Here is a 24,739-nt window from a genome sequence, read left to right on the forward strand (position 1 = left end):
AGAAATCTGATCTTATATGAGGTTCTAGGGAAAATAGAATCTAAGTAAAAATTATGAATGTACCCTTCTTTGTGGAGTGCAGTCTTGGTGAGACAAAGGAAGAAGAGAAGCAAATATAAGGGTACATCACTGCTTTGAAATCATAACAAGTGTAGCTGATTATTCTGTTTTACAGGATGTCTTTTCATATAGCCTACTGTTTTGTGGAGTAGTTTTTCAGAATAGAAATAAACCATAATAATCTCTTTGCTTTCATCTCCCATTGGTCAAAGTTTACCCCACAGGGTGCCAATCTAGGCACTTACAGGCATCTTGATCTTTTGGGTAGTTGTCATGGAAACCACATCTTAAGACAGCAGTGGTAAGTCTCTGAGGCTTATGCTAGCAACACACACACCTTTCCTTTTTCTTTTAGTCTTCCAGGCCACATTGGGAAGTTTGATGTGGGATCAGTTTGCTGAAACAGACAATGAGTGAACACTTCAGGGTCCCCACTTTCAGTGACCACAGGGGCAGAAAGCACATTCCAAGGCATGGCCACTTGTTTCCATGAGTGATAGAAAGAAAATTGTCAGGTGTTAATAGAGGACCACAAGACACTGCCACAACTGTAAGACCACTGTCATGTATTGGTGATGAAGCTCAAAGAGTTCCATATGTAGCCCATAAAAATTCTTCAGGTCCAGGCAATCACCCTGATAAATTATTAGTAGCATTGAACAGAAAAGCATGGCCAAGTAAATCCAGAGATCTACCTAAAGAGGATCCAGTACATTTCATCAACTAAAAAAAATTCACTATCATTCTCATAATTCCCCATCCTTAGGTCTGGGCTGGCTAAAGTGCATTTAATTATTTTGAACAGGTTTATATTTAGATATCTATACTAATTATGTCAAGTTTTTTATTTCAATATTTCTTACAGTACTCTGTCACTTTGGTTTAGATAATAACAAAAACATTATTCAAGAGTGATCAGCTTGATGTAGGCAACAAACACCAGAGTCACCTTAACCAGATGACCTTATTTGCCCCTGCTCTAAGACAATTAGTACTCTTGGAAAAATTCTCAAATTAGGCAAAAATGAGATGAAAGTCCTATACAGTGTATTGAATTCAATATAAATTATATTTCACATGGCTTATATCTTAAAACCAATTCACAGCCCTTTAGAACTATTGTCCTCCTACATATATTATTATGAATGCCTATGTTTTGTTACACCAATTGCACTAGGATCTTTGATTTTTATGCTGCTTAATACACACACATGAGTTCTGCAAAGTTTAATGGTGCCTCTCAATGTAGTAATGATTTGCGGATGCTAAAAATCATGGTTCTGCTTTGGTCCTGACCTACCTTATGCTGCCACTTAACTCCGGACCTCCTGTTTTCACTTGTTTACCATTCTTTACTGTGTTTTTTTGTGAAAAATATACCTTTAAAAAAGGTGATTCTTTTGAAGTTTATAGCCTAGCAGAGGAGGCATAAAAGAGAATAACCTTAATATTAAGACCTAAGAGTGTTTTTTTTTAATTATTTATTAATGAGAGACACACACAGAAAAAGAGAGAGAGAGAGAGAGAGAGAGGCAGAGACACAGGCAGAGGGATAAGCAGGCTCCATGCAAGGAGACTGACATGGGACTCAATCCCAGGTCTCTAGGATCAGGCCCTGGGCTTGAAGGCAGCACTAAATCGCTGAGCCACCCAAGCTGCCCAAGTCCTAAAAGTGTTAATGAAAGCATGAGCAGAGTGTCTCAGAAGGAAATGTTCAGTCTTGCTGAAAGCGGTGAGGAAAACTGCCCATCAGTTTTGTTATCTTGGTTTGCTCAATTCACACTCTTAATTTCAAAAGGATCATTTCACGGTCTTCTCTCCTCAAACCATAAACACCATTTCCTCCTTCCACATTTTCTGCTGAGAACTTAGCTCCATATTTCACAGAGACAATCTACAGAAATTCTTACCAATAACTGCCACTCTGTCCTTTGCTGGTGTAATTTTCCTTTTACCAATCTTCATCTTATTTAACCAATCAGAAATATTTGATTTCTCTTTCATGTTTCCTCTTTGTCCTCTTCTCCCTCCCCTCTTCTTCCTGCCTCTCTTCCTGCTCCTTCTCCTCTAACCAAAAGCCACTAGATTTCTCTCTCTAATTTGGTTCTTTTTTTTTCCTTAATGCCTCTCATTCTCACTCCTGTTTGTGCACTTAACCTCATCTTCTCCTCCTTTAAAATAATAGGCCCAGGGCTCAGGATCAGCATATCTTGTCTTATTCACTTCCTGGTGACTTTATCAATTCCCATGGTTTTGAATATTGTTTTTGTCCTACTGACTCCAAAGTTTTTATCTCGTTTCAGCATCTTCTGTGAACTCCAGAATTATATCAAACAAAATATTTGCCATCTCCACTTACAAATTATCAAACTTCTCACACTTGGTGAATTTTGAAGTTCTTTCTTATAAAATGTTACCTATCTCGGTAAATGGAAATTGCATTCTCTTATTTGTTCAGTATGTAAGACTTGGAGTCATCTTTGATGTCTCTGTTTCTCACGTACCATGTGTCTAATTCATCAAGAAATCTTTTCAGCTGTATTTGTAGAATCCAGACATTAACCTTCTCATCATCAAGAGTTACTGACCAAGCCACCATCATTTCATGCACAAATTGTTGCAGTGGGCTTCTGCTTGATATAGTTGTTTACCTCTTTACACTTCCCAGTAATTTTCCAATACAGCAGCCCAACTAATCCTCTAAAATATAGGTCCGATTATGTTATTGCTCAGATTAAATTCAACTAATAACTCTCTTTACATTTAGAATAAAATAAAAATCTCTTACCATATTTGGCTAAGTCTTACCCAGCAATCTCAAAGCTATGGTTCAAGCTTCAAACTATTATACTGTGCCCTCACTCACTCCTCATAAACCAAAAATGGTGTGCTTCCTAACCTCAAAAACAGTAGTAAGTCATGCTCTTTCTCTGGTCCTTTGTATTTGTTTCTCTAGATAGAGAATGAATAGATTTGTTCTTCCTCTAGATAGCTTCTTGGGCGAATACTTGCCTTTCTAAAGATCCCTAATCAAATAGTACCTTATCTGAAAGTACCTGCTTCAGGTCTTCTGTTCATTTTTTTTCCATTGCATTATTTGCTTTACTGTTTGTTTTTTATATTGAGATGTATGAGTTCCTTATATATTTTGAATATGAATGCCTTACCAGATGGTTTATAAGTATTTACTCCCATTCTAGAAAACTCCTTTTTATTCTGTTGATTGTTTCTTTTGCTGTGAAGAGGCTGTTTAGTTTAATGTAGTCCCACTTGTTTCTTTTGTTTTTGTTACTTTGCTTTTGGTGTCATATCCAAAAAACTAATTGCCCCAAGATCAATGTAAGGAAATTTTCCCCTAATTTCTTCTAGAAATTTTATAGTTTCAAGTCTTACAGTAAAGTCTTTCATCAATTTCAAGTTAATTCTTTTGAGAGATATTAGACAGAAGTCCAATTTCAGTCTTTTGCATATGCATACTCAGTTTTCCTAACACCATTTATGGAAGAAATGACACTTTCTTTATTGAGTGTATGTGATGGTTTATTTCTTGGCTCTTAATTCTGTTCCATTTGTCTATATGTCTGTTTTAATACCAGTAACATACTGTTTTGATTACTACAGCTTTATAATATAGTCTGAAATCAGAACTGTGATGCCTCTAGCTTCGTTCCTCCTACTCAGGATTGCCTTACCTTTCTAGGGTCTTCATTTGTTCCACGTGAATTTTAGGATTGGTTTTTCTATTTTGTGAAAGAATTACTATTGGAATTTTACTATGGATTGCACTGAATCTACATATGGCTTTGGGTAGCATTGATATTTTTACAATATTAGTTATCCTGATCCATGAGCATGGAGAATCTTTCCATTTATTTGTAACTTCCTCGTTTTTTTTTTTTTTTTTCATCAATGTCATAGTTTTCAGTCTGTAGATCTTCACCTCCTTGATTAAATTTAATCCTAAGTGGGGCACCTGGGTGGCTCAGCTGTTGAGCATCTGCCTTCAGCTCAGGGCATGATCCCAGGGTCCCAAGATTGAGTCCCACATTGGGTTCACTGTGTGGAGCCTGTTTCTCCCTCTACCTCTCTCTCTGTGTGTCTTTCATGAATGAATGAATGCATAAATAAATAAATAAATAAATAAATAAATAAATAAATAAATAAAATCTTTTTTAAAAAAGAATTTAATCCTAAGTATCTTATTATCTTTGATGCTATTGTAAGTAGGATCATTTTCTTTATTATTTTTCAGATACCTTCTAGCTAGTATATAGAAACACAATGAATTTTGGTAAATGTATTTTTTATCCTGTATCCAAATTTACTGAATATTTTAAGTAGCTCTAACAGTTTTTTGATGAAGTCCTTAGGATTTACTACATATAAGACAATACCATTTCCAAATAGAGACATTTTTTCTTCTTTCTTTCCAATTTAGAATTTTTTTTAAATTTACTTTTCTTACCTAATTGCTGTGGCAGGACTATATTGACTTGGAATGTTGAGAGTTGTCACCTTTGTCTTATTTCTGATCTTAGAGGATAAGTTTTTAGTTTTTCACTATTAAATATGATGTTGACTGTGGGCTTATCATTTATAGCTTTTATTATGTTGAAGTATATTTCTTCTATATCCAACTTCTTGGGATTTTGTTTTTAGATTTTTTTATTATGAAAAAAATGTTTAATTTTGTCAAATACTTTTTCTGCATCTATTGAAGTAATCATATGATTTTTATCCTTCATTCTGTTAATGTGGTATTTCATATTTATTGACTTGCTGATGTTAAAATATCCTGGCACCCTAGTGATATTCTCACTTAACTGTGGAGCATAATTCCTTTAGTATACTGTAGAATTTTGTTTGCTAGTATTTTGTTTAGAATTTTTGCATCTATGCTCATCAAGAATATTGGCCTGTAGTTTTCTTGTAATGTCCTCATCTGGCTTTGGTATTAGGGTAATGCTAGCTACATAAAATGGTTTAGGGGTATTTTCTCTTCTATTTTTTAGAAGAGTTTGAATAGGATTGACATTAATTGTTCTTAAAAGTTTGATAGAATTCACCAGTGAAACCACTTGGTCCTGGTATTTTCTTTATCAGGAAATTTTTGATTACCAATTCAATCTCTTTGAATAGACTTTTTTTTTTTTTTCCAGTGAACGCAAACACATGACCATCAGGTACATAAAAAGGTACTCAATAGCACTCATCATTAGGAAATGCAAATCAAAATCACAAAGAAACACTTGTGAATTGTTGGTGGGAATGTAAATTGGTGCAGCCACCAGGGAAAACAATATGGAGGTTCCTCCAGAAATTAAAAATAGAACTACCATATGACTCCAGCAATCCTACTTCTGGGTATATATCCAAAGGAAATAAAATCACTACCTTGAAGAGATAATTACACCCCTATATTCATTGCTGCATTATTCACAGTATCCAAGACATGGAATTTAAGCATCTATCAATGGACTAATAATTGTGGTGAATATATACACAATAGTACATAATACCCCATGAAAAAGAAGAAAATCCTACCATTTGTAGTAACATGGGTAGAACTTGAAGAAATTATGCTAGATGAAACAAGTTAAACAGAAAAATGAATACTGTATGACCTCACCTATCCATGAAATCTAAAAATGCTGAACTCATAGAACAGAGAGTAGAATGGTAATTGTCAAAGGCCGAGAGTGGAGGAAATGGGAGAGTTTGGTCAAAGTGTACAAAATTCCAGTTGTAAGATTAAGTTTTAGGGATCTAATCCACAGTACGGTGCCAACAGTTAACAATATAGTGCATTTTACTTGAAAGTTGCTAAGAGAAATCTTAAATGTTTGTGTTCCAAAAAGAAGGAGGTAGTATATGTGTTAACTAATCTTATTGTGGCAGTGATTTTGCAATATATATGCATACCAGCCTACCAGCTCATTGGAAAATGTATGATTCTTTTTTTTAAGTAGAAAGATTTGTGTGATGATAGAATTTAATTTAAAATTTCTGAATTTTATTAATTCCATCTTTAAAATAAAGGTATAGTTCCTAACTCTAAATTTGAATTTGCTTAAACATCATGTTCATAAAACAGCTATGAATGTTGAAAACATAGTAAGTGGTACATAAATCATATTTCTTGTGATTTAATACCCAATACATTTTTATCTTAGCAAATTTATGAATTTTAATATACTGAGAAGTAAGATTTTTTTTAAAAGATTTTATATATTCATGCGAGACACAGAGAGAGAGTCAGAGACAGAGAGACATAGGCAGAGAGAGAACCATCTCCATGCAGGGAGTATGAAGTGGGACTCGATCTCAGGACTCCACGACCATGCCCTGGGCGGAATGCAGGCACTAAACCGCTGAGTTATCCAGGGATCCCCGAGAAGTAAGATTTTATTTGACTCCCTAACATTATACAAGGGACAGAAGAGAGATATGTTTAGTTCTTTTTTTTCTTAATTGGTAGCTAGAATTGTACCTAGGTAGGTCTTTACCATTTAAACAAAACTAACATGAATCCTCTGATTCAGTGACTTTTGTCTTTAGTTACTAACAATTACACAAATTATAAACATGTTCATTTCCTTGACGGAAAACATTTAACAATTGACAAATTAATGAAAATTTGTGAAGATCTCACATCTGACTGAATTCTTGGAGAAAATACCAACACCAGAACCAAAATTACCAAAAAGAAAAAAGTTGTTATAAAAAATTGATTGTTTTTACCTCAAAACAAATAATCTGTTTTTGTAATATTGTAATTTAAAAAGCAAAACAACAAAAGACAGATATAAAGAAATAAATGTAATAGATTAATAGGTAGGTGTTCTCAGGTTACATTAGAGAAACTTATCTTACAAGTATTCAGGACTATTTTTCATTTTTATTAGAACATCATTTGGGGAAGAGAAGATTAGTAGTTTCACAAGGCTTTTTATGTGCTTTTCCCTTTTATAATAACTGGATGTATTCAAGTCTTTAGAGTCATATGTCATGTTTCAGATTTTAAGTTACCTTACACAATACTTCAGTGATAATTTGAGGAGACTCATTGCACTTAAATCTAGGAGATAAATACAACCAACATTATAATTTGGGAGGGTATGTGTCTCTTCTTTCCAATAGATTCTAGATTTGCTTGTTTAGTTTCTTCATCTCCTTCTCATACCCTTCAGATTGCTTCTTTGCACCTTGGTGAATCCATAGGAGGTAGTGAAAGATACACAAGTAGATAGTCCAGAAGAAAAAGGGAGTGATAAAAAAGACAAGTATTTTGAATAGTGTGGGACTTTGGAGTTGAGAAGTTATAAAGAAAGACTTTAAGACATCTGTAGGATCAGGAGAAGTAAATGGGAGAGGAAAAGGGTTTGGATTTAAGATTGTTGCCAGGCGGTTTTTTTTTTTTTTTTTTGCTTTTATAATGTAAATGAACTTACATTGTATTGAAAATTTTTCTTTAGTGGTTGAACAGTAGTTCTTTGCACTAGGTATGTAATGGTCTGAGACTAAATAGCTCAAAGTTCTGACAGGGCAATATGAAGATAGGTAAATCATGCAAGAAATGATTTTGAAAACTCCCTTCTCTATTTTAAGAATAACGATGTTACAGGGAAACTCTCATTTGACCGTAAATGGAGTAGAACGTGATTGAAGAGAAGCAATAATCCTAAATTGTTAAAAGTAGAATATATGACAAAGAATTTTGGACACAGGGGCTTACGGTAAGGTATGTGAAAATATTTCAAGCTTTCTGATACAGTTGAAATATTATTTCTTTACTAAATCACTGGCAGACACTGCATAGAAAACCTGAACTAATTAAGTGGAAGCCCTTTTTGACTTACTATTGCCTTCATTAGACATTTCTGTTTGACTACGTTATTTCTTGCTCCATAGCCTAGTACTAAATTAAAATATGATAGCTGGAATGGAATTTCTCTTGTAGTTAATTTTTTTTTTCCAAATTGGTCTATCTCAGACTTTTAAAACCTGTGTTCTCTTTAATGAATATAAAATCTAGGTGAGGTCTTTCATATTATCTGAAATAATAAGGAAAAACTTCCTTGTGAATAATAATAAATTAAAATATATTCCTGAGAGAAGCAACAATTTTTAAACAAATATGTAAAACATAATAGCTAAGTTATTCTAAAATGGAAATGCAATAATATATTAACAAAAGCATATATCTTTCAATAGTTATGGAGTTTTCTTGAAGGTATATATACCTCAGGATACTTTTGCTTCTATATTATTCTGGCTAGGCATTTTAAAACTCATCGAAAATCAACCTTAATAAGAATCTTTTGGCACAATTAAGTTCTTCTAGAGCTTTCTCTGTGTTTTATCCTCTTGATTTATCATATACACACATGCAAATTGATTTCTGTAGACTTCACAAATTTTGCTCTACCAATAGCAAAGAAGATACAGACCTTGTGATGATTTTTCTCATCCAAAAAGTATTGCCAAAAAAATGAAAATGTGTAATTTCATTAACATGCTGGACTTTATGCACCAAATTTCAGAATAATGCAGTGATTATTATGATCTTAAATAGAACTAGTAATTTTATTATTAACTCATATATCCCATGATACAAAGCAAGTGAGCAGAATTATTTGATTATAATTTGTCTGGGCCTTTTAAAATTTTGTGTCATAATTTTAATGTTAAAGAAAACAAAGCAAGAACAAACTGTTTCTATGGACACTCAAGAGAAAAATATTGAATTGATAGTCCTTGGCTGCTGAGGCTCTGACTTCAACAACTCAAAATAAGCCTACAATTTCATGTTTGCTTAGAACATTTTACCTTTGTTTTGTTTGGCAGGGGTAGTTCTTTCAACTTTTTTAGCTTTAAATATCTTAGATGTAAAGGAATGAAGAAAGTTATGAAGATGGTAATAATGATAGTATGATTATGAAGAGGATTGCTATCTGATAGTAAAGCAACTCCTCTTCCGGTTTTCAGTGCAAATAGTGTATATCCAAAATTTCTTTTTAGAAAGACAGTGTCAGCAGTGCTTGTAACTGAATTGATGAAGACTGTGGCAACTGTGGTTCATTATTAATTTTATCAGTACAAAAAATAATTCAAACTGCCTCTGATAGCCAGGGATCATTGTCATCTTCAAGTAAAAAAAAATAATATATGAGTATTATGAGAATTGATTGTTTTATTAGATAATAATAATAATTAATAATAATAATAAAATAATGCTTTCTTTCTCTAGGCTTTCTTGTTAAGAACTGCTGGGGGGGGAGGAGAGAAGGAGGAATAGAAGGAACTTAGCTATATACTGGAAAAGCTGATCTGGTTCCAGGGTCAGCCCTTCAAAGGATAGCTCAATATTCATATTTCAACATCCTTTAAGGTAGCCAAGATCTTCTTGTGGTCATTTATTCTAAAAGTTCTTCTTGAAAACAAAACTTTGTCTGTGCCAGGCAGTTTTTTTAGGCATTGGAGATTTAAAGGTGAGCATGTGAGAAATAGTTTTTGTGCTCGCAGATCTTATAATGTCATGGAAGAAACAAAATGAACAAAACCCAGATACTGGTTCAAACTGAAGTGGCCAACTTACCCAGAGTTCAGTTCAGCCAGATTAGCCTGCTTGGACTATAGTCCTACAAGGTATATGAGAGATAGTGAGACCAAGATACATACATAATGTTTACTGGGGTTTAAAATCAAGCACTTATGGATTTAAATCCAAGATAATTATTTAAGACACAGTACTGTGTGGTGGTAGAGGGCTCTTCACACTAATCTGATATTCCAGGTCTATCATTTCCAGGCCAAAGTATTTAGTTCTTCTGCATCTCAATTTCCTTATTTAGAAAATGAAGCTGTTAATGATTACAGGAAAGTTAACCATATGATGACTGAATGAGTTAAAATATGCAAAATACAAGGGGTGAAGGGGAGTGAGAAGTACAGGTTTTCAATTAGGGACTGAATAAATCACAGGGATGAAAGCACAGCTCAGGGAATACAGTCAATGGTATTGTAATAAAGTTGGATAGTTACAGATGGTGAGCACACACTTGTAGTATGTATGACACACAGCAAGACACACAGAGTTGTCAAATCACTATGTGGCACACCAGAAACTAATGTAACATTATGAGGCAACTACATTCCAATAAAAAATATGCAAAATGCATTGAACATTGTCTGACGTATATTAAATGCTAACAGTAATAATTGTTATTGTTGTTGCTTATTGTTGTTATATTCTTTTTACTGTGTAACCTGAGGCAAGTCACGGGACTTTATGAACCTTAGATTTCATAATAGGCAAATGGCATAATAAAATGTTTACCTAATAATATTTTTGTTGTTTCAGTTAACTCTTGCTGTGTAAATCTTAAAGTGACAATTCATTCTTAGCTCTTGCTGTCCTATATAGTGAAGATGCTCAGTTGGAAGGTTATCAGGTAAAGTCACTCATGCAGAGATAGTCAAATATTAGTTGGGGCTGCAGTTGTGTAAAAGCTTGGCTGGGCTGATCATGAAAATGGCCATGCACAAGGTGGACAGTTGCTGCTCACTGTCATGTGAGGCATATTTGGGACTTCTGAACAGAGTGACTATGTATGACTTCTCCATGTAGCATGGAAAGGGTAGAGGTAGATGGACTTCAGGAGGAATCATCTTGAGAATGGATGTCCTTCTAAGAGGCATGATGGAAGCTGTAAGCTTCTCAGGATCCTAATTCAGCAATCCCAGAACTCCACTCTTGCTGTACTTCATTGGCCAGAGAAGTCACAAAAGCCAGGCCAATTGTAGGCCATAATGAATTCAATACCACCTGGCAAAAGGAAGGGTAGCAAAGAATTAAAGGTCATCTCCAACCTACTTCACTTTTCAGAGATCTACCATGTAATAATCTTTACCAACTCTAGCTGCCATCATTTTCTTCATTATCATCATCACCCTCCTCATGTATATTTATTCTCATTTCACATTTTGATAACCATTGTGATATAGACATTGTCAATTTCACTTCTTCAAGATATGAAAGGAAAAAGATAGCACCTAAGTGATTTAACAAAATCATATTACCTAGTAAGCAGAGGGGTAATTTCCATCTTGGACCTGTCATCTCCAGAGTTCCTAAAGTATATTACTTACACATACAGAAAACTAAAATACAATGAACTAACATTTCAATATTTCAACTTTCTAAAAGAAATCTTTTTGAAATCTTAGTAAGTCATCAAATATTAGAGCAGGAAGAAAATAGGAGATTATGATTTTAAATCATCTTAATTTGTACTGTACATTTGATTACAATAGATTGTTTTACTTTAAAAATTTGGAAGGAAATACTTAAAGTTTATGGTAGACATTCCTTAAATATTATATCTTTAAATAGGAAGTAACAATTTGTGTCTTGCTTTAAAGCTAATATCTAAATGCAAATACTGAACATGCCCATGGGTGAAATCATCCAACATTGTTAACTTGCTTATATAATTTGTTTGTTGATGTCCAATACTGAAATTTTTCTCTCAAAATTCCAACTTCATAGCCAATAGTGCATAGTAAGTTTTTAGCATAATTATACATGAATGAACGAATATTGTCATTTCAAGTTAATATCTCAATGGAATATTTGGCAGAAGACTACCAAAACTTTAAGTAAAGGCAATGTTTAATTATAAATACAGCCATTCAGTAGCTCTCTCAAAAAGCAGAATTTTAGAGGGCCACTGAACAAGAACACTCAGGAGAGTCATCTTTCTCTTAAAATCTAGGCCTATGTTCTTGCATACTAATTAAATCATGCCTGGTTCATTTTTAAAAGTACAGACATACTACTTGCCCTAAGGATACATTTCATTATCATGTGGAATATGAAATGTTACTCTGCTTCAGGAGATAAAAGCAATTTAATTTGAATCTCTCTGGAAACTAAAGCATCAGCATAGCTAGTCATCTGTAACATCCATGACTATTATCTTTCAGTAAGATATGTGATACTACCATTAATATTTGTGACATTTTTGCATACTGAGACTATCACAAGGTGATGGGATTGCATCTCACTTCTTATGGGAAAAAAAATCCCATTGTGGGTGTGGTAAGTCATTTTTGCTTAGTAGATTTTTGTTTAGATTATTCAGTTTTCAAAAGTGACCAAAAGTGAAAAGTAGAAGATATTCTACAGACAGCCAGATGTAGACTACTCAGCATTCTAATTTTATTAAAAAATAAAGTCCTGAGATTAAAAAATCTCATTGTAATCTCCTGAGCTTTCTAGATCAGTTTCACAGTCCATGTAGGCTTTAACCAATCATAGCATGTTGCCTAATGGTGTTAATGGGAATTCATTTCTTCTTCTAATTAAACACAGATGTAGATCTAAAATTTAAGAAAAAGAGAAAAGCTGTATTCCCCTGCCAAGCTCATAATTTCTCTTTTTTGCACACTACAGGGTCGTTGACAGTACCCAGGAGCCTAACACAGATGCACATTAATTACTCGTTCTCTAATTACTAGGGTACCAATATAACTGCTCAACCATTCATTATACATTCTTCCCAACTTCACAAAACTCCAGAGACATATGTATGAAGCACACCACTTGGCAACATTAATTGAACCCTATTAACTCATAAAATTTATGAAAAGTGCAGCGATTAATAAGAAAAAAAGTGCTCTTTCATTTAGTCCACCAAACTCACAATGTACAAATGATCATTTTCCTTGTGCTGTATATTGGATATCGGACAATGCAGCTGCTCACAGATTGTTAATTATCAGGAATACATCAACAGGATTAGACTAGAATCCTGGTGGTTAAATTAGCCAGGCTAATTTCCCATTCTGGAAGTTATGCACAGTGGTAGTTAGCTGTATAAGCAAATCTAAATAGGATGCTTAGCCAGGATGTTAGATTTAAAAAAAATAAAAATAAAACAAAAACAAAAACAAGAAGTAAACAAAAACTAGCTCAGTCATAAACTCAATCATAACAAATCAGTGCATGCTCAATTTGTTTACTTAGAATATAATTCAAATTTAAATATTTTTATTAGAAAGGTATCCTTATTAGGACACTTTATGTTGGAAACAGTGTGATTTTTGTGTCAGATATATTTTTTTCCTAATCATATTTTATTATTGCTGGATCTAATCCAAACCCCAATCTTCACAGAGATCTATATTGGTTTAGCAAGTCATTTCTTCTTTACCTCCTGGTAATCCACATGTGAATCTCATCTTTAACCCATCTGATATATATATCATTCTACCCACATGTCATCTCAATCTCCACACAGATGCCTCAGTGGTCCTCTAAGTGTTCTATATCCCTTCTTTTGCTTTTTGTTTTTATTTTCAGTTTCAAGTTTTTTATTTAATTTTCTGCTAGTTAACATATAGTGTAATATTCGTTTCAGGAGTAGAATTTAGTGATTCATCACTTACATATCACACCCAGTGTTCATCACCCATTTAACCCATCCCCAGCCCACCTACCCTCCAGTAACCTTCAGTGTTTTCTATAGTTAAGACTGTTTCCTGGTTTGCCTCTCTTTTTTTATTTTCTCTATGTATATCTGTTTATTTTCTTAAATTCCACATAGGAGTGAAATCATATGGTATTTGTCTTTCTGTGATTACTTTATTTTGCTTACCATAATACCTTCTAGCTCTATCCACATCATTACAAAAGACAAGACCACATTCTTTTTGATGGCTGAGTAATATTCCATTATATTCCATGTATACCACTGCTTTTTTATCCATTCATCAGTCAATCAGACATTTGGGCTCTTTCCATAATTTGGCTATTATTGATAATGCTGCTATAAACATCAGAGTTCATGTGTCTTCCCCGAATCAGTATACTTGTATCCTTTTTTTAAAAGATTTGATTTATTTATTCATGAGAGACACAGAAAGAGGCAGAGACATGGGCAGAGGGAGGAGAAGCAGGCTCCATGCAAGAGCCCAATGTGGGACTCGATCCTGGGAATCCAGGATCAGGCCTGAGCCAAAGGCAAATATTCAAGCACTGAGCCCCCCAGGAGTCCTAGTATATTTGTATCTTTTGGGTAAATACCTAGTGGCGCAATTCCTGGATCATAGAGTAGTTCTATTTTTAACTTTTTGAAGAAACTCGATACTATTCTAGAAGGCTGCACCAGTTTGCATTCTCACCAACAGTGTCAGTGTTCTCCTTTCTCCATACCCTACCCAAATCTGTTGCTTCCTGTGTTGTTAATTTTAGTCACCCTGACAGGAGTAACATGATATGTCATTGTAGAATTTTTTAAATATTTTATTTAAATTCAACTTGCCAACAAATAGTATAACACCCAGTGCTCCTCTCTTCATGTGCCCTCCTTAATGCCTGCCATCCAGTTACCACATCACCCATCCACCTCCCTTTCTGCAACCCTTTGTTTCCCAGAGTTAGGATTCTCTCATGGTTTGTCTTCTTCTCTCATTTTTCCCCACTCAGTTTCTCTCCTTTCCCTTATGGTCCTTTGCACTATTTCTTATATTTCACATATGAGTGAAATTATATGACAATTTTCCTTCTCCAATTGGCTTATTTCACTCAGCATAATACCCTGTAGTTTTAGCAACATTGATGTAAATGGTAGGTATTCATCCTTTCTGATGACTGAGTAAAATTCCATCAAGTCTTATCTATCTATCTATCTATCTATCTATCTATCTATCTATCTATCTATCATCTATCTATCCATCTATCTATCTATATCACATATTCTTTATCCACCCCTCTGTTGAAGGACATTGTGGCTTCTTCCACAGTTTGGCTATTGGACATTGCTGCTCTGAACATTGGGGTGCAGGTGTCCCATTGTTTCACTACATCTGTATCTTTGAGGTAAATACCTAGTAGTGCAATTGCAGGGTCGTAGGGTAGCTCTATTTTTAACTTCTTGAGGAACATCCACACTGTTTTCCAGAGTGGCTGCACCAGCTTGCATTCCTAGCAACAGTGCAAGAGGGTTCCCCTTTATCCACATCTTTGCCAACATTTGTTGTTTCCTGTCTTGTTAATTTGAGACATTCTCACTGGTGTAAAGTGGTATCTTATTGTGGCTTTGATTTGTATTTCCCTGATGACTGATGTTGAGTATCTTTCCATGTGTTTGTTGGCCATCTGTATGTCTCCTTTGGAAAAATGTCTATTCATGTTTTCTGCCTATTTTTTTTAACTGGATTATTTGTTTTTGGGATGTTGAGTTGTATAAATTCCTTGTACATTTTGGATACTAACCCTTTATCAGATATGTCATTTCCAAGTATCTTTTCCCATTCTGAAGGTAGCCTTTTGGTTCATTCATTGTTTTCTGTCACTATGCAGAAGCTTTTTATCTGAAGAAGTCCCAATATTTTATTCTTCCTTTGGTTTGGTTTGGTTTGGTTTTCTGCATCTTTTGAGAGGATAATATGGTTCTTAGGTTTATATCTTTTCTTTATTAATGTGGTATATCACATTGACTGATTCACCCTTACAGGCCAGAAATAAATCCCACTTGATTGTGGTGAATGATTCTTTTAATGTACTGTTGGATTTGTTTTGCTAGTATTTTGTTGAGAAATTTTGTATCCATGTTCATAGGAATATTGAACTATATAATTCTTTTCTATAGTGGAGTCTTTGTCCGGTTTTGGAATCAAGATACTGCTGTATAATAAGTTTGGGAGTTTTCCTTCCATTTCTATTTTTTTTGGACAACTAGAGAAAAATAGGTATGAACTCTTCCTTAAATCTTTGGTAGAATTCCCCTGGGAAGCCATCTGACCCTGGACTTTTGTTTGTTGGAAGATATTTCTTTGTTGGTTATCAGTCTGTTCAAGTTTTCCATTTCTTCCTACTTCAGTTTTGATCTTTTATTTGTTTCTAGAAACTTATCCATTTCTTTCAAAATGACCAATTTGTTGGCATTTAATCTTTCATAATATTCTCTTATAATTATTAATATTTCTGTGGTGCTGTTTGTGATCTGTCCTCTCTCATTCATGATTTTATGTATTTGGGTCCTTTCTCTTTTCTTTTTGATAAGTCTGAATAGGGGTTTATCAGTTTTATTCTTTCAAAGAACCAGCTCCTGGTTTCATTGATCTATTCTATGTTTTGTTGTTGTTTCTTTTTTCTTTCAATTTATTTATTTATTTATTTATTTATTTATTTATTTATTTGATAGAGGTAGAGCAAGAGAGAGAGAGCATAAGTGGGCATAAGGAGGTAGAAGGAGAAGGAGACACAGACTCCCTCTGAGCAGGGACCCCAACTCCGGGCTCAATCCCAGGACCATGGGATCATGACATTTAACTGTCTGAGCCACTCAGGTGCCCCTGTTGTTGTTTTTCTATATCATTTATTTCTGCTCTAATTTTTAGTATTTATTTTCTTCTGTTGGCTTTAGGTTTCATTTGTTGTTCTTTTTCTAGCTCCTTAAGTGCAAGTTTAAGTTGCATATTTGGGGTTTTTCTTTCTTCTTGAGGTAGGCCTGTATTCCTTTCTTTAAAAATAATTAAATTCAATTTGCCAAAATGAAGTACATCATTAGTTTCAGATGTAGTTTTCAATAATTCATCAGTCGGGTATAACACCCAACGCTCATCACATAACATGTTCTCCTTAATGCCTGTCACCCAGTTACCCCATCACCCCACCTATCTCCCCTTCAGCAACCATCAGTTTGTTTCCCAGAATTAAGAGTCTCTCATGGTTTGTCTTCCTCCTGATTTTTCCTCATTCAGTTTCCCCTCCTTCTCTTATGGTTCCTTGCACTATTTCTTATGTTCCACATATGAGTGAAACCACATGATAACTGTCTTTCTCCAATTGTATTTTACTTAGCATGTATTCCTATATACTTCCCTATGAGGACTGTTTATGTTGCATCCCAAAGGTTGTGGACTGTTGTGTTTTTATTTTCATTTGTATCCATGAATTTTTTCATTTCTTCTTTAATTTTCTGGTCTACCTATTCATGCTTTAATAGTTTTTTTTTTTTTTCCATGTATTTCCTTTTTTTTTTTTTCTTTTGTGCTTGACTTCAAATTTCACAGCCTTGTGATATAAAAATATGCATGGTATGATGTTGACCATTCTATGCCTGTTGAGGCCTGATCTATGACCTAGAACATGATATATTCTGGACAATGTTCCATTTTCACTTGAAAAAAATTTAGTGTTCCCAAGTTGGGGGCATAAATATTTACAATTGTTAGATCTTCTTGTTGGATAGACCCCTTTATTATGATGTAGTACTTGTCTTCATTTCTTGTTACAGTTTATGGCTTAAAATCTAGTTTGCCTGATATAAATATTGTTATTCTGGCTTTCTTTTGACATCAATTTGAATGATAAATATTTCTCCATAACCCCACTTTCAATATTCAGGTGTCTTTACATCTAAAATGAATCTATTGTAGGCAGATTATGGGTCTTGGTTTGTTTTTTTTATTTATTTTGTTTTATCCATTCTGACACCCTATGTCTTTTGACAGTAGCATTTAGTCCATTTACATTCAGAATATTTATTTATATATGTGAATTTAGTGCTATTTTATTAATTGTTTTTTTTGTTTGTTTGTTTCTGGAGAATTTCTCTGTCCCTTTCTAGTCTCGGTCACTTTTAGTGTTTCTTTCACACTCAAAGGGTCTCCTTTAATATTTCTTGTAGAGCTGGTTTAGTAGTCATAAACTCCTTTGGTTTTTACTTATCTAGGAAACTTTTCTCTTCTGACTGATAGCCTTGCCAGATAAAGTAATTTTGGCTGCATATTTCTTCCCTTTCAACACATTGAAGATATCATGCCAGTATTCTCTTGCCTGTCAAGTTTCTGTGGAAAGATCTGCTGCTAACTAACCTAATTCGTCTTCACTTTCAAGTTGGGTATTTTTTTTTTTTTGTCTTGCTGATTTTTGGATTTTTTTCTTTACATCTTGCAAATTTAACTATGATATGTCTTGATGTTAGCTGACTTTTGCTGATTTTAGTGGGAGATCTCTATCTCTCCTGGATTTGGATGTCTGTTTCCTTTCCAAGATTAGGGAAGTGGCTAAGCTTTAATTTCTTCAAATAAACCTTCTGTCCTCTTTTCTCTTTCTTCTTCTTCTGGGACTCCTATAATAGGAAGGTTAGTACCCTTTAGGGGGTATTGAGTTTCCTAAGTCTACATTTATGATACAATATTTTTCTTTCCTTCTTTTCAGCTTCATTATTTTCCCTAATTTTATCTTCTATATCACTTATGCATTCCTCTGCTTCTTCCAATCTTGTCACTATATACAGTCAGTTTCAAATCTGTTATTACATTTTTCAGTTCATCCTGACTAGTTTTTATGTCTTTTATCTCAGCAGTAGGGACTCCCTGGTGTATTCTATACTTTTCCAAAATTCAGCTAGTATCCTTAGGATTGTTGCTTTAAATACTGGATCAGGCATATCACTTATTTCTGTTTGAATTATATCCCTGGCCATGACCTTTTCTTGTTCTATCCTCTGGGGGAGGATCTTAGCCTACTGGGACTGATGCAGGTTTGTCCCAGAAGGGCAGTTACATCAAAGTGTAGTGACACAGAGTTTGGAGTAAAGCACAAGAGCCAGTGTCCATGTGAGCCACCCTCAGTAGGTACCTCTGCACCTGTGTTGAGGGACAAGGGTAGGAAATGGTCTCGCTGGCTCTTTTGTCCCTGAAGCAATGCCACCTCTCTCAGATGCACTCCAAGAAGAGAGAATCATCTCTCCCAGTGTATCCCAGAGGATCCTCAGATTGCAACTTCTGTCCCTGGGGCTGTCTGCCCTCCTTCTCCCCAGAAGTACTGCCGTACCCTGAGGGCTTCACACTAGCCACATAATGGACCTCTAAAACTTCAGTCTTTGGGCTCCCTGGTTGTAAAATCTCATGAAAACCAGTCCTTTCACTTTCCCAGTCAGAGGCTTTGGGGATGTGTTTTTGTTATGCGACCTCCTCTATGCTCCAATCTTCTTACTTTCTCTTTTGATGACCAGGACTGCCTCTCCTCCACAGCAGCCCCAATCTGCTTCTCCCCTATACCACATCTCAACACCTTCTACCTTCCACAATGTGGCCTCTTCTCTCCCTCTAGCTGAGCAGTTTGTTCTGTCAGTCCTCAGATAGAGCTCTTGGGTATCAATATCAATATCAATGATTTGATATTGATCTAACTGTGCTTGAGGGACAAGGCAAGCTTGGGATCCTCCTACTACTCTGCCATCTTTGTTCCTCCACCCCCTCCTTTTTGAAATACATAAACTGTTGTTTCTCTAAAATTTATTTTAACTTTCCCAACTCACTCCTGAATGGATGTCTCCCGTATACGCATTGATTGAACAAATATTGCATGCATTCAACTAGTCTCTGTAGATAAAACTATGAGCCATATGAAATATCGAACAAATAAAATAGAATATCTGCCAGTTTCATGAAGAAGGGAGTTAAATGCAAAAGGAATTAAACACCAAAAAGGCCTGGAGACATATGGTAGCAAAAATGGAGATTGGCAGAGTCAGGACTTGTGGGACATAATAACTAATATATTTGTGTCTACTTATATTTTTATGTATCTACATTTTTTCTCTAGTTGAATTGTGTTATATCTTTTATAATCACATCTTCGTATGAGATCCTTATTTAAACATTTATTGACATGAAGAAGATCCTGAAAATACAAGGATATCTGACTTCTTCACTTGTAAGTACTAGGATATTTTTTGATGATTTAAAAACAAATTTAAATAGTAAAATAGATTATTCACAAATTTTATTTTTCTATTTTGTTCATATCAAACTGGATGTTTCTCAACAAAATAAGATACCAATGTAGTAAAGAATAGAAGAGTATAAACATTGCTTTTGGTTCTTCCCTATTACTTTCTTGCATTTAGGGTGGAAGTTTTGCCATCCTTTTAATATAAGTAATCATTGTTTAATTTCTTTATGTGGACATGGCTTAAATTGTTATCTATCTGAAAAATGAGTGGATGACTTTACTTTAAACATGCTAAATCAATCAGATTACAATATTGTATCTATCCAGGTTGCAAATCACCTAGAAAAATTCAATCACCCTCTTCATGAAAAATTATCCACACTATTTTTTAAGATTTTATTTATTGATTCATGAGAGACACAGAGAGAAAGGCAGAGACATAGGCAGAGGCAGAAGCAGTCTCCTCAAAGGGATCCCGATGTGGGACTTGATCCCAGGACTCTGGAATCATGCTCTGAGCCAAAGGCAGACACAACCACTGAGTCACCTAGGAGTTCCAATTCTCTGCACTATTAAAAGTGGTTTGAATGTCTATTTTTTTCTTACAGGTTTACCATACCATTGAAATACAGAAATAATGCATGCAAATAATCAAATAAGATCCTAGCTAGATAGTGATAAAACAACTAATATTGTATGAAACTTCCTTAAAATATATCTTATTTGAGAGAAGGCCGCAAAGCTGGAGAAGGAAGTTGGTGATTTATTAAATTAAAAGAATACCTTCAACAGTAGCTTTGCCAACTATTTAACTATGTCTCTTACATTGAGAACAAATATATCCTATTTTATAAGAATGAAACAATAATATTTAAACAATAATTATGTCTTATAAAATATAACTTCTATTTTAATGAAGATAAGAAGATCCAAAAGTCTCTCTCAAACTAAGTTTCACCAATGACAGTTCCGATTACTCAGGGTACAAATCTATGCTACAAAGTAGGTCAAGGAAAAGATAGATGCCCTGTAATTTAGAAAGTTAAAATTTAAGTATATTTTCCTAAACAAAAATTTTATAAAATAGTATGTTTTCTACACCATGCTAGAAACTTCAGGTACAGTAATACTGTAGTGAAGGAGACCCAAAAGCACAGACATGTAAGAGAGATAATTCAAATGTTAGCTGATATATGGTAAGTTAAGGTAAAAATAGGTCACATAAAGGGCACAGAACAAGGACACCTAACCTGCTCTCTGGTTGTCTGATTAATTATTGCATGTCAGATACATTTAATCTTAAAGCTGAGAGCTGCCTAGAATGTAGCACAGAAGTAGGATTTTATAGGGAAAGCCTATATAACTATTTCTCTCTCCATTTGAACAGAATTGGAAATGTAGTACATGTCAGACAATAATAGGAAGTTGTAGACAATGAAGGCAATGAAGTATTTAAAGCATCGAATCTTCACAGATTTAACTAGAACTTGTAATACAAAAATCACATCTTCTCACAATATTCCAAACTATCCACTCTGCCTAACATCCTGAATCCTTCCATGTTGTTCTTTTTAAACTTCCACTACAAAAATCCTTTGATTCACTAAGGTATCTACCATACTGACATCATGACTTTTTGTCTTCTCTATCAATTCAGTTGTGTCTTTCTTTCTTTACTACACTTAGATAATTTTGTTGATCTAAGTGAAAATGCTTACCAGCTTACAAATTTAATTCCTTTTCCTTTTTCTTTCTCAGTGAGATCATTTGGAAAACTCCAAACTTTATTAATTCCAAGGCTCTGTCTACCCCTATCCTGCATCCAAACTGTACTGCAATAGTATTAACTTTTCCTAGTAATTCTGTTTTCCTGTTTTTTTCTCACCCATCTTCCAACACTCCTCAATCGTAGTTGAAATTACTGATTTATATTTCATTGAGCAAATAAACTGAACATAAAAGCGTTTTTCCCTACCATCAAATACTTGGAGCTGTACTTGTATACATGTTATTCTGTTTCTTTTTTTTATTATTATTATTATTTTTTTTGTTATTCTGTTTCAGTAAATTAATTCTTGTCTACATTTAGCAGAGGCCAACCTATCAACTTTTGTTTAATCAGACTCTTGCCCTGTCTTTTAAACCTGCACAGCTCTCCTGTTTTCTGGACTCACGTTTTTTCCCTTTATATTGTATCACTCATATCATCATATGCACATGCTTCAGAAATTACCATTTTAAAGTACACTGAGAGAAAAAAGAAAGTTGCATTTGTGGGAGGGGGCAGAAAATTAGTTCTGAAAGATAAAAAAGAGATAGGCACCTAAATCTGTGAAAGAAGGAAGAAATTAAGCAAAAAATTGGCCTTTCATTGAGCTTAGTTAATTTTAAAATATACTTATTTTTTTTAAGATTTTATCTATTTATTCATGAAAGACATACAGAGAGAGAGAGAGAGAGAAAAGCAGAGACACAGGCAGAGGGAGAAGCAGGCTCCATGCAGGGAGCCAGATGTGGGACTCGATTCTGGGACTCTGGAATTCCAGGATCATGCCCTGAGCCAGACAGATGCTCAACTGCAGAGCCACCCAGGCATCCCATTAAAATATACTTATTGAACATTTACTATAAATTGGGCATTTGGGAAGTGGGTGTCTCGGCGGTTTGGCACCTGCCTTCGGCCAGGGCGTGATCCTAGAGACCTGGGATCAAGTCCCATGTTGGGCTTCTTGCACTGAGCCTGCTTCTCCCTCTGCCTGTGTCTCTGTCTCTCTCGCTCTCACTCTCTCTCTGTCTCTCGTGAAAAAATAAATAAAATCTTAAAAAAAAAAAATAGGGTAGCCCAGGTGGCTCAGCCGTTTAGTACCGCCTTTAGCCCAAGGCCTGATCCTGGAGACCCGGGATTGAGTCCCACTTGGGCTCCCAGCATGGAGGCTGCTTTTTCCTCTGCCTGTGTCTCTGCCTCTCTCTCTCTCTCTCTCTCTCTCTCTGTGTCTCTCATGAATAAATAAATAAAATCTTTAAAAAAATAGAAAAGTAAATCCAACATTAAGGTAAAAAAAGTCAAGAAAGGACAGAGTGTTTCTCCATACTCATGAAGCTCCCTGCATGGAGCCTGCCTCTCCCTCTGCCTCTGTCTCTGGTTCTCTCTCTCTCTCTCTGTGTGTGTCTCTCATAAATAAATAAATAAAATCATTTAAAAATTAAAAATAAAAGGATGTCTAAAATTCTAAAATATATTATTTGTGATGATGCTTTTTAATAAGATAGAAATATATATTATAAAATGAGTATGACAATTCATTGATTTTTAAAAGATTTATTTATATATTTTAGAGAGAGAGATAAAGAGAACATGAGCAGCAGTGGGGGAGGGAGAGAGGAAGGGGACAGAGAGGGACACAGGGAGGGGCAGGGAGAAAATGAGGTAATCTCAAGCAGACTCCTAGCTGAGCATAGAACCTAATGCAGGGCTCAATCTCAGGATCCTGAATCATTACCTGAGTCAAAGTCGGACACTTAACGGACTGAGCCACCAAGGTGCTCCTTCACTGATTTCTCTTTGGAGATACTTTGTGATATGCTTTCCATGAAAACTACTTTAACTCCAATATGAATTAGAATTTTTGCAATTCAAAGTATCATTTAAGTTTTAGAAGGTTAAATAAAGGACAGAAGGATATTCTTGTTATAGTAGAAAATGGAACAACACTAATTTCCTCTCCTTGACATAGAGTCCTTCATGAATTTTCCCAGGGCAATATCTCCATGGTATTTTTTAATCATCTACCTCTTCCAGGCTTTGTATTTTATACTATTTTTTCTCCATTTTTTGAAAAGTATTTCTAATTTTATTAACATCTTGTGAAGAGACTCATTTGCATGTAATTAGTTTCTTCATAAAATGATTTCTCTTTCTGAAATTATGCAGTAGCACATTATAGAACAATCAAATTATCAGCCTCTCTTCCAAGGATCAATTCGACACTCAGAAATTATGATGAGTGAGGTTCTCCATCATTAAAACTGCATGCAAATTCTTTAGAGCTGTCAAAGCAACATGATGGTTGTTATTTAATGTGTTTATGACTATCAGGAGTTAATGGCATTTTGTAACAAGATAGAATTTTCTAGGAAGTTAATCTTTCCGTGAGTGGAATTATGTGGCTGAAGGCCTAAAAAATCCAAAGGAACAATCTGTTACTATTTCTAGCCTCTGCTTCCAAACTATCCTCAGTCTACCACCTTCTGATCTACACATGAATACTGTATGAGTTCTAATTGAAATCTGATGGATTTAAAATCAATGGATTTTTACCATTTAGTTAACTGAGTCATCAAATGAAAAGCTAATATGAATGGAGCTGTAGGTTTGTTGTTTTTCCCCCAGGTCTTACAAAATGTTGATAGATTGTCGTTTTACTGATAGATATATTTTATTTTTCCACCTGAAGATAAATATGGATTAGTTATATATTTTCCAACATATTCACATTAATCAATATTAAAGCTTCAGAAATAAAATATGGGGCAGCCTGGGTAGCTCAATGGTTTAGCGTCACCTTTGGCCCAGGGTATGATCCTGGAGACCCAGGATCGAGTCCCACATCAGGCTCCCTGCATGGAGCCTGCTTCTCCCTCTGCCTGCGTCTCTGCATACCTCTCTCTCTCTCTCTCACTCTCTATCTCTCTTCCTATGTCTCTCATGAATAGATAAAATCTTAAAAAAAAAAAGAAATAAAATATGTTGCCACCAAACAAATGTAAGCAAAAGCAAAACCAAGATGGCCTGCATGTAATGGCAGGATTTATTTCTCTGTGGAAATCACCTTCTAAAACCACATATGTTGCAGATAAAACGTAGAAGAAAAGACAAAGCTGATATAGCTCTTCCATTTCTTTTATTTTGATATTTCTTAAATTTTA

The sequence above is a fragment of the Canis lupus genome, chromosome 3, assembly GCF_011100685.1.
Source record: "Canis lupus familiaris isolate Mischka breed German Shepherd chromosome 3, alternate assembly UU_Cfam_GSD_1.0, whole genome shotgun sequence".
Lineage (NCBI taxonomy): Eukaryota > Metazoa > Chordata > Mammalia > Carnivora > Canidae > Canis > Canis lupus.